Source organism: Semicossyphus pulcher, unplaced genomic scaffold (assembly GCF_022749685.1).
Source record: "Semicossyphus pulcher isolate SPU_LCO1_2020_fin unplaced genomic scaffold, fSemPul1.0.p SCAF_12, whole genome shotgun sequence".
Classification (NCBI taxonomy): domain Eukaryota; kingdom Metazoa; phylum Chordata; class Actinopteri; order Labriformes; family Labridae; genus Semicossyphus; species Semicossyphus pulcher.
The window spans coordinates 22,437,789-22,458,001 of record NW_027211626.1 but is presented as its reverse complement, the minus strand read 5'-3'; positions in this window follow the sequence as shown (position 1 = coordinate 22,458,001).

Sequence of the window (20,213 nt, the reverse complement as noted above, 5' to 3'; positions counted from 1 at the left end):
TATGTAATAGGCATGTTAAACAGATGGTGGATCTGAATAAATTCTATGGTTGGCTGTAATTGAGTGAGTAGAGGTAGGTTTTTAGTCATGATTTAAAGATTTGAGCATTCTTCTAACATTTAATGGAAGGCCATTCCAAAGGTAAGGGGCACGGTAGGCAAATGTTCTGAAGCCAGCTGATTTTTTGTTAACTCTGGGAATGACTAGGAGACCAGCATTGTGAGAGTGAAGAGGGCGTGGTGGTACATATGGTACATGGTTTAATCAGCTCAAAGAGTTAAGGTGTTGCAAGTCCATGCAAGGTCTTATAAGTTAAAACAAGAACCTTAAAATCGGCTCTAGCTTTTTGTTAGAATGACCCATTCAGCAGCTGGATAATGCAATGTTCAGGGTGGAAAATGCCTTCCTTGGTCTCTGGCTGCTTATCAAGTCTCTTAAATTGCATCCATGCATCCCTCACTTACGTCTTTCACTTGTGTCTTAGTCCCTCCCACCAGAGATGCTGGAGAGACGCGAGGAAACCAGGAGAGGAGAGAGGAAACAACGGAATGTTTTTTAAGAGACATGAGACGTCCTTTCCAATAAAGTGTCACGTGCTGCGACGTCCATTTGTGATGATCGCGTCAGCTGATCACAGCTGGATCAGCTGTCAGTCTGCTTTAACAGCTGTTTCTGTCTGCACACATGTGCACTGTATTAATTCTAATGAAACACACAGTAACAGTGTTTCCTCTCTGTAACCTGTTACCTGTTTAACAAACACCTGCACATGAAGAACAGGCTGCAGTCTGTGTTCCTGCTGCAGAGCCATACGGACATTTCCTACAGCACTGTGCCTTTATATTATTTGTTCATTATTTACATTTTCGATCACTGATAATCTGATCTGAATTCATTATTTAATAAGCCCAAATACTGTCTGCTCATGAACTATGAAAATGATTTATTAGGCTCAAAGTTTCAGGATAAATAGAAATCATGTCACGCTGATCAAACCTGACCTGATGATCACTCTCACACGTAGTGTTACCTGCTGACAGAGAGACTCTCCTGCTCCCTCTGAATTCATTCATTCATCTGTAATAAAAGTTAGCAGGGAAATAACTGATCATGACAAGAAGTATTTCTTTAGATTAAATTTAATAGAAATGAATCTGTTTTTGCCACTTTTGACTTTTAGACAACTTATTTTTACTCAGATGTTGACTCAGAAAACAAATCAAATCTGCAGTTATTCACTGCATTTTATATATTTTACGACAAGTTATGATCAATATTTCGTTCTAAACAATCACACCTCATACCAACTCATTATACCGACGTTGTTTAAAGTCGGTTTCAAGGCGTGTCGGCCAGTAAAATACTTCCGTGGAGGCTGCTCTCGTGTATCCTCGCTTACCGCTCCTCGGAACTCCCTCTTCCCTCCTCTCTCCTCGCTCCTCCGAGCAGCGATAAGAGCTTTGAGACGATCCTCAATATGGCGGCTCCGGAACTACTTCCGGTTCGGGCGAGGAGCTATCAAATAAGAGACTTGGGAAGCAGCCAATGTCTGACAATTGTCCTCAATATGGCGGGTCCGGAACTACTTCCAGTTCGAGCGAGGATCGAGGAGCAGCCTCTGTGCCCATTTATCTTTGTCTGTCTGTGTGGAACTTTTGGCTTTCGTTCATCCATCCCTCATGAAACCTTTTAAAAAAACTGTTATCTAGTCTCCCGTGTTTTCTCAGTGAGCTGTTTCATCAACGTTAGAAATGTAGGAATCATTTTAAAAATGTGTTTGTGCCCACGTCGATCAAAATTCTAAATGCTTCCTGAGGTCATATGGACTGTGGATTGTACAATAGCATCATGGTGTTCCTATATTTTTTATTTTTTTTATATATTTAAACCTGTAAAGCTAACACCGCGCTTGGGATAGTGTTTGCTCACTTACTTCATGGGCCCCAGCTCAGCCAGAGAACACCTCTGTCTCAATTTATACCTTAGTTTATCTGAGATCAGACAAGAACCTCCCAAAACATCTTTTTCTAAAGGAATTAATGGAACCATCGCTTAGAAGGCAGCATTTATACTCTATAAACCATAAGCTCCATGAGAGGCAAAGGTTACACAGTGTAAAAAAAACAGAAGAGAGCAGAACAAGAGAGAAAACAGCTCCATGCACCAATCAGTCATAACATCATGACCACTGACATACCATTGATTATCTCGTTACAATGGCACCTGTCAGTGGGTGGGATATGTTGGCAGCAAGTCAACATTTTGATCAAATTCACAGTTTCCTGATAGGCAGGTTGATTACTTGTTGCATGTTAGGTGAGCTAACATTTATCAGCTCAGTAAGTGTACGGACTGTTAGCGTAGTACATTTTCAGGGCCAGCGCGAGAAGAGTGATGGCCACATAATGAGCAGTGAACACAAACAAACCAGGACTGACGGAGGCCTGTTGATGACAGGAAATACATTACTGAGGTTGTTTACTGGGACTCCAACCAGGACTCTGATTACAAGGCAATGAAGACAGCACGGTTACAGAGGTGTCAGCCCCGGGACGCAATGATCCATACACCAAAAGATCCACATCAGTACTGTTTAAATCCATCAATTCCTCTGTTTCAAAAAGTGAGATACACAGGCTGGACCAGGATTATATTACATATACTCTTTATGTGACCTGCAGCAGTCTGAAGGACTAAAATACAGTGATAAACCTGCAGCGTCTCTATCGTGTCTCAAGGGTACAGACATCTGAACGTATTGAGCTGGCGCAAACTCAGATTACTTTCATATCAGAACAACAGCTTTCTATTCAAGCTGAGACCTTCAAGAGTGTCCTCATTCCTGTACACTGTGTGTGTGTGTGTGTGTGTGTGTGTGTGTGTGCGTGTGTGTTGTTTTCCTACCTGTCAATCATTCAGTGTCCTACATTACTCTCAGCTTCCATCATTTTAACTGGTGATTAAATGGATGCTGGGTTTCTTTCATGACCCTCTGCGTGTGGTTGTCAACAGCAACCATACACATACCAACACACACACACACAAACACACACATTTGATTGTGATCGTTCCTCGACATTATAAGCAGCAGCTATAGCATACGCTTCGCCCACAGATTCAGCTTGTTAATTTGATCATTTTTTTCTAAACCTTTATTGTAAAAACTGGAACACTGTGTTTGTGCAGAAAGCTCTTCTGAATTTGTGCATAAAAGCGGGAATATATACTGTATACTGGGAATTAAACACAAAAAACAAAGAAGGATGCAGAGATAATGTGATTGAAGCTTAGAGTATGTCTGCAGACGCCTTTCACATCACTGTGATCTGTTTCCAGACTTTGGAGCTTTGCAGAAAAATGTTTCTACGTTACACTGAATTACAGGGCAGCAGGTCTCTGCTCACACCTCGTAACTCCTCATTAAGGAGTCAAACTGAGCTCCACCTGCTGGGAGGTTTGATGAAAGAGAAGGTATTTAACAGCATGATTTAAAGTCTGTGACACCCCCTCATCATCAAAGAAAACGATGACGCAGCAGCAGTCAATGAAGCCAAACCTGCAGTTCCCCGAGTGGCCACTTGAGGCTGGCTCCAAAAGCGAGTCAATCCCTTTCAGAGCCCCTTGCTAAAATGTCCAACTTCACAGCAGGAATAAACTTAGCTCATTAAGTAGCTAATTAGCCCTGGGCAGAGTCTGTGTATATTTGATGAATTAGCATTTGCTAACCCCTCCCTCGCTATTCTCCAGCCCCACTCTCTCACCAGACACGCACATTTTTGGCTCAAATTCATTTTTTGAACACAAAAGAGTTGTTTTTAAACAGTACTGTTGCATATAATGATCATAACACACTTGTGTTACACTGCGTGTTTCGAAAAGATTGTTGTGTCCTGCAGCAACAAACTGTAGATGCTTGCGTCATAAGGGAACCTCACATGAGAACAGGTCCTGATCTGCTTTCAGACTGGGAACAGTGACCAATTAATAAATGCATGAAGCAACTGTGCATTAAAATTCAAAACAAACTTTTGCCATTATCTTAATGTCTGATACTCAACACACTGTTGATTGTTTTGTGACTTTACTGTATATAGTATGTTTAGGATGCTTTAACTGCGCTTATGACCTCCTGCCTGATATTGTGTAGGTCCCCCCTTTTGCCGTCAAAATAGCCTTGACCCATGGAGGCATGAACTCCACTGACCTCTGAAGGTGGGCTGAGGTATCTGGCACCGTGACTTTAGCAGCAGATCCTTAAAGTTATAATACGTAGGATTTTCCTAGCAAAATAAAATATAGACTTTTACAAATATAATATAATATAAGTCATTATTTACGGGCCTCTATACATGTGTGTTGGTGAGTGTGTGTGCAGACCCTTGTGAGACCCTTCCCTCTGCATCTATTCTGTTGTTTTGCTTTGCACGGGACGTTTTCAGGAGGGGCGCTGTTGTGGTTCCCTGAGCCAATCACAGCGTACAGGTGAGTGTGGGAGTGGTTCAAATTAGCAACTGGGCCCCATTCAGACCGGCGAACATAACAAAAGAGCGATGCAGATGCAGAGTTGACCTTCTTTCTGTTGGTACAGGTAGGTACCTAAAACCGGGTAGAACAAGCTAACCAGCAGTTAGCATGCTAGCACAAAGGTAACCATGATGCTGTTGGTGTTAGCTCGGTGGGGTGGGCGTGTTCTCTCACGAGAAAGTGAGAGTGAGCTTCTGGTGACGAAGAGCCCAGCAGGAGGGGCCCAGTTTGAATGTGTTGTTGACTAAATGCAAGGAAAAATCCTACTTATTATACCTTTAGAGTCCTGTACATTGCAAGGATCGGACTTGTTTCTCCAGCACACCCCGCAGATGCTCGATTGGATTGAGATCTGGGGAATTTGGAGGCCAAGTCAACACCTTGAACTCATCATGTTCCTCAAACCATTCCTGAACCATGTTTGCAGTGTGGCAGGGCGCATTATTCTGCTGAAAGAGGCCACTGCCATTAGGGAATACTGTTTCCATGAAGGGGTGTACTTGGTCTGTAACAATGTTTAGGTAGGTCGTACGTGTCAAAGTAACACGTGAATGGCAGGAACCAAGGTTTCCCAGCAGAACATTGCCCAAAACATCACACTTCCTCTGCCGTCGACATGTCAGTGGTCATGATGTTATGACTGATTGGTGCATGGAGCTGTTTTCTCTCTTGTTCTGCTCTCTTCTGTTTTTTTACACTGTGTAACCTTTGCCTCTCATGGAGCTTATGGTTTTATGTAGTTGGGGTTTCATTATCTCATACAGAATATCAGGTATTCAGCCACGCTGTGCACACATTTGATAACTGTAATATCATTTTGCACTGTGGCTGATTTAGGGATCATGGCCTGGTTGTTGTATATATAACTTTCAATTCTATGAGTATAAATGCTGCCTTCTAAGCGAACCGTTGCATCAATTCCTTTAGAAAAAGATGTTTTGGGAGGTTCTTGTCTAATCTCAGGTAAACTAAGGTATAAATTGAGACAGAGTTGTTCTCTGGCTGAGCTGGGACCCATGAAGTAAGTGAGCAAACACTATCCCAAGCGAGGCGTTAGCTTTACAGGCTTCACATGCAGTCATAGTATATGGAGTTACAGTACGTGACAGCACCAAAAAGTGTTGCTATTACGTAAAAATGATGTAAACAAATGATTCCCACATGCTTCCCATTCCTCCTCTGTGTTTTATGTAATATGAGGTCTGCTGTGTGTAAAAACCAAATGTGAGTTCTCGTTTACACGGCTTCTATTTCTGTGTTGGAGGTGTGAAACTCGTTTGCAGGAGATGAAACGAGTCTCCTGCAGGGAAACATCTGCTGCTCTCTGCAAATTAATGCTCAACATGTGTTGTCCTTCGAGAAACCTCAAACATTCAGACACATACTTCCTCACGCTGGTTGATGAGGAAGAGCAATCAAGTACAGATTCACAGCACTTCTTTTTGGCCAATCAGCACCTATGTTTTTTACTATTTCCTTCACTACATGGATCCATGGACTTACAGCAAGAGCAATCTTAATTGTGGTAGCGGTAGCATGCTGCAGAGCTGCCAGAGCTGTCGTGGCAGGTGGAATCAGGCGGAGTGTGTGCTGGGTGAACAACGGCCTGAGCCGCATGCTCCGGCCCCTGGCACAGCTCTCCGAAGCAGTTGAGTGCCTGGTGCTGCTCCTACAACCACCAGCGCCACTCAATTTGCACAATTTGAATCCGTGTATAAGAGAAATTTGAATTAACTTATAAAGTGATATTTGCATTTTTTTTGTCTTATTTACTGTCATCATTTAAGTACTTATTTTTTCCTGTTTTTTAATGTAGGCCTATGTGTCTTTGCAGGCCTCAATAATTTGTGTGGAAATAGAATTAATCGAAAGCCTGTTTTGTTCATGTTAATAATTAAAATGCTTTATTTAGTATGCATCTTAAATGAAACATTTTTAAGACCAAGGTTTATACTGGGAATCAAACTACCAGCACGCACCCCTAAATTTGAAGTCTCACATCTTTCTTCTCACATCTCTTACCTGGGCACTATATTTGTCTGTGTATCATACACACACACACACACACACACACACACACACACACACACACACACACACACACACACATACACACACACACACACACACACATATATATGATGAAAAATACAATATTTCGATTTGAGTTTTTAATTGTATATTTTAATTTATTGATAAAGCATACAGGTGTATGAAGTTTGTTGTTTTTATTGAAAACAAAAAAATGAATATACCGTTTTACTTGCAACACAATACTTCTTGATGTTATTGTGCCCTTCTCTTCCAATATAACACAAACTACAATAAATAAATTTGGGTATTTTTTATTTCCGTGAACTGTTTTTTTTTTTTTCTGCAAGTGACTAGAAAATGTCTGAATTAAATGCAATGATCCCGGCACAAATCCAGTCAGTTTGCTTACCATGTTAGAGATGACGCAGCTCCTCAGCTGATCCCTTATTGCCCGTGCTGCTGCTGGGTTAATCAGGGTTAAGTGGCATCGGCACATGCAGTTCAGCATCACGCCTTCTAAAGTCCTGTAATGTGTCCTCATTTATTTCACAGAGACATCCATGACGGATGCCAATGTTGTGCAACACCCAGCATGCCACAAAGAATGCTGCAACCTTCTGAGGGCTGTACTGTAATGTTCCACCTGACCGATCCAAACATCTAAAACGCATTTTCAGCAGTCCAAATGTTCTTTCTATGACAGCATGAGCTTTCGAGTGTTTTCGATTGAACAAAATGTCATGCACTGTTGTTGTCATGATTGACGGTGTTGTAAGCCATGCCTTTAATGGATAGCCATTGTACCCAAACAGCCACCCCTCCAGAAGGGGTTCCCCCTGGAAGACTGCCGGAATGACAGAGCTGGCTAAATGAGTCATGGCTTGATCCAGGATAATTTGCGCATGCATGTGTAACCTTACACGATGCATCACCTGAACATTGATGTGGCGGGTTCCCTTGTGGTTTATGTAAACCAGGGCGTTATTTGAGGGTGCACTCCAGCTTTAACCTAAGTTGACTGGTAGGTGTCATGGGGAGCGCATGTAGTCATTTGCATGTTGGACCAGGCTTGCTGTAACTGCATGTATGACCGAACTTAACGTAGATTGAGACATACCTCCAATAGAGCTTAGGGGATGTTGGAATGACCCTCTCGCAAAAAAATACAGTGCAGCAGTAACTTTTACCGGGAGGGCAAAGGGACAGCTGGCATTGCTCTCCAGATTGGGTGCGAGGAGATGGCCTTATTCGGTTATCACCTACCGGGATAACAGAAGTTTAGAACTGCATTCCTCCTCGCTGAGCCCCAGGTATGATGTCCTCGGACGGTAGACCCTCTCTCTTCGCCGTTTCCAAATTTGCTGAGCCATTAATAACTCCATCTTTGTGCATCTTAACAATGAAGCAGCTCGCCTATTTAACCAAGAAGGAGGAGCGCACATTGTGAACCTGCCTGTGACAGCGAATGCGTTAATCTTAACGTTGCGCCCTCTAGATAGCAGGAGCACATTGCGCTGTAGACTTTAGACCAGTTTTTTGTTGGTCTAAGGCGCAGTCGCTCTCTGTGTCCTCTAGATAGCAACGCACCACCCGTTTGCCTGGCCACACCTAATTTCAACCCACCCACAGGCGCTAACGGCCGCGTAAGATCACTTGCTATTCACACAACGCTGGCGCTGGGCGTGAAAATGGCGACTGCACCGGGTGGAAGACAGCAATGACACTTGCGCTGCACGCTTTGGCGCTTTGCCCCAGGTGGACAATAGGGCCCATAGTGTTACTTCTGGCACTGTTTCTGTTTCTCTCCTACTTCTTGGCTGGTTCCTGTTGTTGGAAAAATTATTAAAACCTGTATAACTATCCTGAAGGTGACAGGAAATCATATTATCAGAATGAAGAAAGTATAATCTGTGTGAAAAACATATATCAAATTGACCTAATCAAGGAAAGTGTTGGAAACATGTATCGGGTTGATTATATAAGTATAAAGATTGAAATGTAGGTACTGAAACGCATGACAAAAAGACTACATTCAGTGTTTTTGCTGACTAAAAAATACCAACTGACCTTTGGGCCGAAAAAACTGTATCACAAGTTAACGTTTTTTCAGACCATAGCAGACAGTAGCAGGGGATTTTTAGACAAGTAGAAACCAGATGACGCCGAAACCAGTCAGTTAATAGATGAAAGGTCAGTTTGGACCCACACCATTAAAAACACCCCAAGTCAACACGTAATATTAAAAAATGGGAGTTTCTATACATCTGACAAGAGAATATAAGAACATGCTCTGTGAATGTTAGTTCAGTCTCTATTGCCCGGGTTTAGATTCTGGTTGTATTGTAGTTCTGTTTTTGGACTCAATAAAACCTGTTGCATCAGATCTTGCTGTTTTCTCTCCTTGACTTGAAGTGATTTTTAAGACTTATAGAAGTATTATTTGTCAGTGTTTAGAGAGGACCCAGGCCTCATCTGGCCCTAGGCCTGAGACTTTTTCTTACACAACACTGTGTGCCAGCGGAAGGTAAACACAGTTGTGTCAGTGCGCTTGGATTGATAGCTAGCTCAACTAGCAAGATGGCAGAGAGGACAGCATTTACTTTGTGGAAATATTTGCATTATTTTGAATATTTGAGTGAAACGGACAAGAACAACATTGCAGTAAAATCTAAGTTGTGTCTGGAGGATAAGTGCCTGCCAGCTGTGAAGAGCTCTACTTCTGAAGTAGCATCTGCAGCTACTATCTGCAGCTCAGCAACAAGAGCCTGTGTTGTAGTGTTGTCTTTGAAACAGCTGTGCCTAATACTGTCTGCCTTTGCCCAGTTCACTGTCAGATTGTTAGCATAATAAAGAGCTGAGTATAGATTAAACTACGTCAATACAGTACATACAGTAGGCTACACGCCGTCCTTATATAACCCACATGTGTAAAGAGTCGTAAAGGGGTCATTTTTAAATATTCGTAACGCAAAAGGAATCTAATTAATTAGTTACTTTTCTCATGAGGGAACGCAGTAGCGTAACAAGTTACTTTTAAAAGTAACGTTACCCAACACTGCCGAGAACTGCATGCACCTTGCAGGAGCGCCCACCGCTCATTCTACTGCCACCTATGGCAATGTACACAGTGATTTAACTCTTCTCTGTGGGGGTTGATCAGCGATGAGAAATGATCTGAAGTCTATAGTTTATAAGCGCTTTGAGTCATTTATGATTTATAGACTTGGTAGAAGAAGCTTTTTCTTAAATGACTGACTGAACGTGTGTTGTGTTTTTTAAATGCGGAAAAACAGCAAACTCGAAATTACCTCTTTCAGACCAGATTTTAGATGTGGAAATTCTTAATGTTCACTAAATACAGCCCAGGACATGAGCTGGTAACAGTTTTTGACCAGAAAAAGTCTCTAAAAGGACTTAATGGGTTAATGCATTATCTGGTAGCATAGATTTTATATCTGCCAAATTATGCATCCACCTGTTATTCAGTCAGGAAGACTCAGATAGATTTCTCCATTATAACTAAAATCAAACAAATAATCAAAAAAATGCTTTGTTTTTCTTTTTTAGACATCATAGGGTAAATATTGTTTGTGCTGTAAACTCCTATGTAACCAGATAAGGACAGTGTGTGGTAACTGTATTCTGCAGAGGTTATTTTACCTTCAGGTAGTGCATCCTGCATCCTCTTATGAAGTTATAATAATGTAGATTCAGAACATGACCATGCCTCCCTCACTAATTCCATCACCTGTGTCTTGTTAGCTCTCGCTCCCTAATGCAATTACCTATTTGTACATATATAAGTGTACCTAAACCTTTCTCTCCCGTTTCTCTCAGTCTTCACAACGTTTTGTTTGCACTCACACCGACAACCAACACGAAACGTGTTACTCGAGTTTAGTCATTTGACTCGTTAAAATTAGTCTTGGCTATGGCTTGTGAGCTGGTCCTCTGACAGCGACCTCTTTGAACAGTCTTTGAACACTACACTGTCCATCGACGCTCCCCCTCCAACGCAGTCAGACAGCCAACCTCATTCTGCGCTCAGTTATCCACGTGTCCCAGCAAAACATCTCTGAATGACCCAGCACCCAACGCTCAATACACAGCTGACAGCAGTAAACACAAACTCTGCGGATTCCCCTCCATACATCCATCTCCGACAGGACAGTCACCCGCCTCCAGCACACCTTCAAAGACAGGAATATTTAATTCCATCACAACGATAACAAAGCCAGACTCTTCTCTACACAGCCTCCGTTTCCACCACCACTCCGGTCCACTTCTGCTTCTGGGTCCTCTACCCAGTTCCACCTGCACGCAGCACACCAATGATGTCGGGATGCAGCCCACCTCAGAGGCACAGCAGACTGCTTCAGCCCATCCAGAGGGCCAGGTCGTATCTCCTCTTGTGCATGCTTCCTCTGTGTCTGATTATTATCGTGTCTTTACATCTTTACTCTCTTCCATTAGTCAGCAACCTACACATCCCATCCCTGCTCATACATCCATCCATCCTAGCATCCTTTCTTTCTCCCTCCCTTTAGCCGTGGCTAACGTAGCCTCTTTGGCTCCGCCTGCTTCAACAGCTTCTTACGCTCACAGCAACCACCGCTAATGCTGCCGTTCCTACTGCCACATCTGTTCCAGCCAAGGTGCTCCATCTTCTGCTTACAATCAATTTACTCCCGTTCTATTCTTGTCTCCCCCCCATCCCTTACCAAACATCCCATTGCATTTCTTCCCCACCCTACAGTTACATCCACCTCTGGTCCGCTCATTAATCCCACAATCTCTAGCAATTTCTATTCCGTCAGGCAGCAAATCCTCTCAGGTAATTACACAGATCTTGCTCAGCTCCTTCAACCATCTACTAGCTCTTTCACCAGTGTTAGAGAGCTTTCCACATCCCTCGGCACGACCCAGCTCAGACACTCCTCCCCTTCCCATTCCAGGGAACTCACACCAGTACAGTTTGCCTTTGCCTTTTCCCTCTACTGCGGCACCATCTGCCCTGTCCTTCCCTGACTGTAGGGCAAAACTGGATGACTATCTGTCCACCATCTTGGACTTTGGCCTGTGGTTCTAGTGCACCACTTTTTACTCATACCATGTTCCTTTCGCAATCCAGGCTGCAGGTGCCTCCAGCAGTTCAACCAGGGCACTCAACTCAGAGCTCTACTGCTGTGTGCTAGAGTCGTGCAGGGCCCTTTCACATCCAGCTACCAAATGTGTGAGTGCTGCCCCATTACCCCAAACCTATGCCCCTTCAGTACGCACCCCTCTTGTATTCTCACAACTAAGTCCTGCTGCACCTCCACCTCCAATATCTCCAAAGCCATCCACCTCCACCCCAGCCCACATGCTACCAACAGCCCACTTCTCCAAGGCGTAGACAAAAGGGGAAGGCCTTTCCTTTACCAAGGATGCAGAATGGCCTGCAATAACTTTAACAATCTGGGTTGCAATGTTTCAAGTTGCCGCTTCCTGCACTCCTGTTCTTTCTGTGGTGGTGCACGTGCCAGGTCTTGCTGTCCTCATAACTCCACCAAACACGATAACTGACAAGGCAGGCACCTTAAACACAAATCAACAGTAAAACTTCTCAGGTCTGCTCGTAAGCAACATCCTGACCGCCAGTTCGTCCACTTCATCATCCATGGTTTCAGCTTCGCTTTCCATCCTGGTTTTGAGATCATCCCAGAATCACCCTTCATTTGCAATAATCTCCAATCTGCCCTCTGAACCCGATACAGTAGACAGGGTCCTTGCCAAAGAAGTAGAGGATGGCTTCATGATTGGCCCATTCACCACACCGCCCTTCCCAATCTATTGCACCAGTCCTGTGGGCATTGCCAACAGGAAATACTAGTTCATATATCTCTCATTACCCCATGGCACTTCCAGACCCACATCAACAGCCTCATTCCCAATACCTATTTTTCCGTGTATTACACCACCATCAACCTGATCCGTCTCGCTGGACACAGCGCCTAGTTATCTAATGCTGACATTTTCATGTCTTTTTTCTGCTTTTGTTCTCCTTGAGTCTTACCCTATCATCATCGCTGCCCTTCTTTGGGGGCATGAGTGGACGAAAAAGGTCATCCTTATTAACTGACGACCACACAGCTGTTGATATCATTGTTAAAGGATGCTCAACATCACTTCAGGGCACTTCCTTTTTTGCAGATAAATGACATGACAATGTCATATTTTTGAAAGGAATGATATTTCAGGGTGCAGGTTAATAAATATAGACAATGAAACATTCCAACCAAAGACAGTAGGCTTGTGGATGATTTAACATTTAAAATGTTGCCAAGTGTGTGCATATGTGACTCTTCTGTGTGGTTAACTGCAAACTACTACTGATAAGACCTCTCTCATGGCCTTCCAAATACTGACAAAAAAAGACCGCATGTGATCTCCATTAACAACCAGTTGGGGTCCTCATTAACAATTCCCACTTTCATTTTGTATCTTAAGGGGTCTATCTTAAAATCTTGGCACACCGCACAGCTGCTCCTCATCAGTATTTGAGCCAGTAAGTGTCTCCTTTTGGACTGATTCCCTGTTGCCGGCCCTGCCTGCCTCTGACCTGCCTACCTTATTGGAATTCCAGAAATTGCCTCAGCCCTCTGTCCCTGACCACGAGTTCTGCCTTAGATTTCCCAGTTTCTGTCTGCCTCTCCCCTTGGCTGTGTAGTGTTTCCCTGAGACAACACTACTGTGTGAGTGTTCCTGTCTGCTTTCCTGTGGATTACTGTGGCTCAGAGACTCTGACCTATTGTCACTATAGCTCTTTTTACACTGCGGTTCTGCCTCAGTGTGCTGTTATGCAGCCTTTGTCGTTTTACGTTGGACCAAGCAACGCCGGCGTAAAGCCACCCCAGGCTGTGTTTTTACATAGTGTTCTGAAGCAAAACATGTGTGAGGTGCTAACAAACAGAGCGTGCTTCAAATACACACATACGGCATTGTTACGCCCTGCCGGCTACGCTGTTTACGCAGACGCCGTTTTGCCTCTGTTACTACCTCCGATGCCGACTCAGAGGCGGAACGACCCACCATTCTGCCTCTGTGCGTTCTACAAAGAGGACGGAACGTAACAGAGGCGTAATACTCCCGGCTTCAACTGGCAGTGTAAAAAGGGCTTCCATAGTCTGTGTGCCCTTGCAGGTATCGCCCCCAGCGATACCTGCAAGGGCGGCCAGAGAGGCGGCTAACACAGTAGAGGAGTCGGAGCGCTGTAAGTATGAGATATGAAATATGATAACTTTCTCCGTACACAGCATCCAGCATAAGCTCTGTTGGCTTTTATTTCCACTGGCAATAAAAGCTAACCCAAATATTAAACAAATTATGAGCATTATTCAAAGGTGGGTTTAAGGTAAGATTTAACTAAATAGAGAGTTATCAATATTTTGAGAGCATGTGTATGTAGTTGCTAACGTTGCAGGTCAGACTCTCTGGAACAACCCAGCAGTGAAAACGAGCTGATTCAGCCACTGCCAGATCTGCGGCATTGTAGAAGTCGTGGATTTTCCAAAATTGATTAAACACAGCGCACATTTACACAAAATGGCAATATGTGCAATATCACTTTCTCAATTCTCAACATGTGCAATACTTCTCTTATATTATTATATCAGGTGGTCCAGTTGTTCATTCATTCATGCCGTACACTTGCTGACTTAGTTTTTAATTTGGTCTGTTCCGTATTATCTTATTAGCTCGGTACATATTTTTAAGGATACACTTGTTTAGTTACTTATTTTTATAAGTAATGTTATGATCCATCTTACCCCAGCCTATTTAGATTTATTTCAAAAGTTTCCCCCTCCAACAGCGACAATAGACTTCCTGTTACTCTTTCTATGTAGCATAAAATGCTCTGTGTTGAGACATGGTTGTTTTTCTGATTCTCTCTTGGATTGTTTTTTTTTTTGTTTCTTTCTTAGCCATTGCTGACTACAAATCTCATTGCAAGCGAGGCATTGCACACAAAAACACACAAGGGAAGCTGAATGTATAAGACAGTGTTGCCAAATGTATGATGACTATCATATGATAATTTTGCCTTCTGTATGATGTACGATCAATAATGCCAAAAAAAGGCCAAATGTACGATAATTTTACCCTTTCAAAGAAACCCACAATAACAGTTCAGCAATGCATCTGTCACTCATTAGAGTGACAGCAAGAAGTTTCCCCCAAATGTGCGAGGATTTATGCAGGGATGTGTGGCCATTTCACACGGAGACAAACGGAGTGACAGTGTCAGACATTGTCCACGTTTGATAATCACCACGGTCACGGAGCATGTACGAGTCTGTTCAGTCTTAAAAGCTCGGTTTTCTCTACTTCTCTCATGTTAGAGCACGCCATGTCTACTTTTCCCTAACTCACTTATTTTCTCCCACTGTGTCTCTGTAACTCTCCTGTCGGCTGCCTCTTTCGTGTGTATCTGTATTCTCACACACCCTCTGGGTCAGTCGCGATGATTATCTGAGTAACAGATTTCATTGGCTGAGTAGAGTCACGTGTGATGATTTACAACGAATGCATTGGTCTGCGAGTTTCCTGGACCCACAAATCACTACCACAAAGACAAAAAAAGCTGCGTAGGATAAAAAACATGCGCTAATCAAAACTGTAAATAGGTCCGTGTCCGGAGATGATGGCAGGACGTTTAAAACCTTGGCTGAAATACCATCAGACACCTAGTAGCCAAATTAAATTCAGAGTTTTGTTTTTTTTTCCTAAACACAAAACACGTTGCAGTCAATCATTTAAGAAAAAGCTTCTTGTACTGAGTCTGTGAACTATTAATGACTCAAAGCGCTTATAAACTATAGACTATAGATCATGTCTCATCACTGATCAACCCCCACAGAGAAGAGTTATATGGTTTTTAAACTGTACATTGCTGTAGATCACATTACAATGAGCGGTGGGCGCTCCTGCAAGGTACATGCAATTCTCAGCGGGCATGCTTCTCTCAAGTTTTTAATTCAATTATTCAAATATAAATAATTCAAATTCAGTTTCTGGACACATATTTCTGCCCAGAGATTTGGGCCTCCAAACACATCTGAGGGCCTTCAGCTTGATCTCTGCAGCCGTCCATTAAAGTGATCAGAGTGAAGAGTCTGGAGTTCACAGTGTAGCAAAATGTCATCGTCTGCTCATCAGTTAGAGGCTCATCGTTTCCTCTGATGTGAGTGAAGTCAAAGCTGCAGCAGGTCAGCAGATAATCAACATAATGACTTTTCATCAGAGTGCTGACCCAAAGACCCACATAGAAATGCTTAGGGTGAGGTGTGTGTGTGTGTGTATGTGTGTGTGTTTCTGTCTCCCTTATAAACATGTCTACCTGTGTTAATCCGTCCTCTCACCCTCTGATCTGCTCTGTCTGCAGCTTTTATCTCTGCAGCAGAGACAAAAGATGAATATTTCTGATTTTATGGATTGATAAATCAAAATATTTCTTACCCTCAATCAGGACAAAGTTTGGAGCTGCGATTTGCCTTATTTTTTCCAGCGTGAACTTTTCAGGTTTTCCTGTCGTTAAAGTGTCAGACTACAGCTGTTTCCTTCTGTCGATCAGAACATTTGAAGACGAAAGTCAGAAGCTGAATTACCCATCAGCCCACAAAGGGTCACCAGACTTTGGCAGCAGGTTTCTGTTCCTGGTTCCAGCTTTGTTGACACCTGATTGTGCCCTGGTCCAGGTCCTGGAGTTAAACTTTTGTCTTCTCAAGGCTCATTCAGGTACAGAGAAAGTCCTGCTCTCACTCTTTCATGTGATTCATGACAACATGAAATGTTCTGGTCATAATTGTTAGGATCTTACTACAAAAGTTTAATTAAAATGTTTGAGCCGGTGGCAAAATAATTAATTATGGAATATAAAACCTATTTCAGTTGTTGAACATCCTTTTGATGTGTTTTACGCCGTTTTGTACGGAAAGAGTCAGATTAAAGTGAATGGATACTTTCTTAAAGTTGTTTTACTGCACAAACTTTCTACATTTAAATTGAATCAAACCGTTTGTCACTGATTTGTGTGTTATCAGTAACAGCAGCTTCATGAGCAGCGTTTGTCTGTCAGCCTCATTATTGTCCTCATTCTGAAGCCCCGCAGGGTTTATTTTATCCACCTACACAGGCTGCTTCATTACACCGCCTTTTCTGCTCAATAATAGCTCATCATACAAATATTAAATAAAAGCTTCTCCTCCTCCTGATTGCTAAATTGTCTAGTAAAGATGACTTCATTCTTGTGTGTTAAGATTGTAACTTAACTTAACTTATTCCTAATGGATGCAGAGTTGATTTATCAGCTATCATTTAACGTTTGTTTGTTTTTATTGGATTTAGTTGTAGAGTACCACAATAATGGAAAATTGAAGTTTAGGTTAAGTAAAAAATATATTAGTTATCACATTTTTTAGACTTTTTGTCACTTTATTCAAACATATCATTTTACATTTGATCCTATTGTCTGATCAGAAAACACATGTTGAATGAGCATTGCAGAAAGTGTCAGGTCCAGTGGTCTGATGGGATCAATTTAAGTCACAAACCTAATACGAAACATCTTCAGATTTGCATTTTTTTTAACCAAAAAGATTGAACAACAAGCCAAATTCCCTCTTTAAAACTTGCACAGACTATTAAATGTTTCAAAGGCACATGCAGAACAGGAAATTGAACTGCTGCATTAAATATACCATAATATAGCATTTGGTCTCCTCTTTTTTCTTAACACATATAAAGATTTTTTTGTTTTTAAACTACAGTAAAGTCTTTAGCAATATTTTTTTCAACAATATTGCATGTTGATATTCTCACAGTTTGCGTGGGAAAAAAAGGTTGTTGAGCAACTTATTTTCTGTTTCAACTTGCACACTGCCTCATAGTACACTGTGTACATGAATGAATTTTGTTCACGAAAATAATGATGAAAAATGTTGTTCAACAATCTTTTGTTCATGAAGGAGACAAGATGTCAAGGGGCGTTTTACGCATTTGAGGCTTTCTGCACAAAAAGGAGCGATCACCGGCCGTCTGCTTCAGTCAGACTGTTTAAATGAGAAGCGATTATGAATGTATAAAAAGTTAGAACAGTAAACTGCTGCTGCAGATGAGTGAAGAGGAACGTGCAGTATGTGCTACTGTAACTGCTTTGCTCTGTGGCTTTACATGCGCAACGTTACTTTCCAGAAGTTTCCACATATCCTCATCTGAGGATCTATATTACCTATGCAGAACATCGTAAGGACGCAATTAATGAAAGAATGGATGAAAGGACTTGACAGCAGATTGAACCTGTATTAGGTTACTTGAATTAGTTTAAAAAGAGAAAACATTTTGACTAAAACTGGACTAAATTGTTTTGAGTTGTCGTCAACTAAAACTGGACTAAAACTGTAAAGGGAAAAAATAACTAAAATGTGACTAAACTAATAAACATTTTTGACTTAAATCTAAATCTAAAATAGCTGCCAAAATTGACACTAAAAGTTAATGTTTTCTCAAATCAAATGCTGCAATTTTGAACCAACTGAAAGTGAGCGACAGTCGGCAAAAACATCTGCACACTTGTTTGCTAACTTCAATTCAGTTTCATTAATATGAATAAAAGTTAAAGTTCTGTAATTTCTTTTCTTCTTACAGTTTGTCCGATATGAGTAAAAGTTGTAACTATGGAAGAATACAAATTGACAGCGGTGGTTTTAGTTCATCAAATAACATTTGAGCAAGATTTGTCTTAATTTAGGGGCACAGTAACAAAGAATAGTGTTTAGTTGGCTGTGTAAAATGACCCGTGAAAGACTCATGAGGAGGTAAATCTGGCTCCATTATATGAAACGTCATAAAGTCTCTTTGAGTAAGAGTTTCCTGTTACAGTCTGAACAGTATTGTTAAAACATATTCTAAGGTCACAGAAGTGAAACATAGAGATTTGATTCATTTTTGCCACGAACAAATCCTTTATAAAGCATTTGTTCTTTATGTTTTGTTTTCATCTGGACGTGAATTTTCTCCGTTTCCATCAGTTCATCATGTTGTAAATGCAGTCTGACTACAAGCTCAATAGATTTTCTCTTTCTGGACTGGCCTGATCTTTTATGTAGTTTTCAAGTTTGTTTTTTCCCACTTAGTTTTCCACTTAACTCTTCCATATTTTATCTATTTGTTGCATGAACTGTGTTTTCTGCACAAACTAATCCAAATTAATTGTCTTGAGAGGGATTCATAAAAATGTATGTAGTATTGTATTATATATTGTTTATATTGTATTGTAAGGTCATCTGTCAATTAAAACAGTCCTCCATTGATTTGTTATTACGCTGCCTTTAACATTGCTGAATTTATAATGTTCTATTTTTAAAAAAGCATGAAAATCAATGCAGCAGAACCAGAGATATTTTTTTTATTCAACATATTGTTCTTTCTTTTCAAAACCTGACTCCTACATTGCCCACAATGCAAGATGTTCTTTGATAGTTGTTTGTGAAATTGTGTGTAAAAATGTGTTTTGCTTGTAAGCTGCAAATGTAGCCTGGACCCACTAGCCTGCAGGCTACATAAGTTTTTTTTTAACTCCACCCAAAGATTTATTTATTATTTATTTCTGACCCTGACTCAAGTGACATCACTTGAGGACATTTATCAGCCTTCATACAGCTAACTCTGGAGAAACTATGGTCTACAACTTAATGTTTGTTCATTTGTAATGTCTCAGTATAACGATACTGATGTAAACATGCAAAGGTAGCAAGAATGCTAATTCACATCTGTAGTCCCAACACTGGTCAAACAAAAATCTGAAACATTACAAGATACATATACATTTATACAATAAAGGGGAAAAAAATACATTGTGCAACATGTCATGGTAAATGCATGCAGTAACACAAATCACTCAGAAATACACACGGAGCTGGGTAAGCTTTAGTTAAAATGCTGCAAATGTTTGTGTTGTTAGTGCCTTTGGCGATTTCTTCTTGCAAATATCAAAGAATAAGTGCTGCACCTTTTTCGGTGAGTGAAAATCATATATTATTTATATGTTAGCACTAATTAGTAGGTATCGTGTCAGTGCTTAGTTTACCTGGCTTGTTAGCTTGTTCGTTGTTCGACTTGCAGAAGAGTCTGGATTGTTCTCTCTTGTTTACTCTAAGAAAACGACTCCAACCAGCTACCACCACAGAACCTCATTCTGTGGAAAATATGATGGTAAACTTGTCCATTAGCCAGCCTACAAACTAGCTAACGTGACAGACTGTTTAACTTGTTGTTCGCTCCTCTCCTGGCCTTCCTCTTATCCAAATATGGTCACTTCTGGCTGCAAAAACAAACATACAAACAAGGCAGTAGGCAAAATGCCAAATTCAAGACTTTGAAAAGGGAGTCAATAAACCCATGGGTGTTTTTTTTATTTCTTGCTTGCTTGACTCTTGTGGTTGTGGTGGGTGAAAATGGATTGTAAGCATGAGTGGACTCCTTATTCAAAGTGGACATTAGCTAGTGGAGCTTACTGTGAGCAGTTGAGGGCAGATGAAGAAATGCTTGGAAGCACACATAAACATCACAGCCTTTTGATTTTATTCAGTTATGCTTTGATTCATACAGGCATAGGA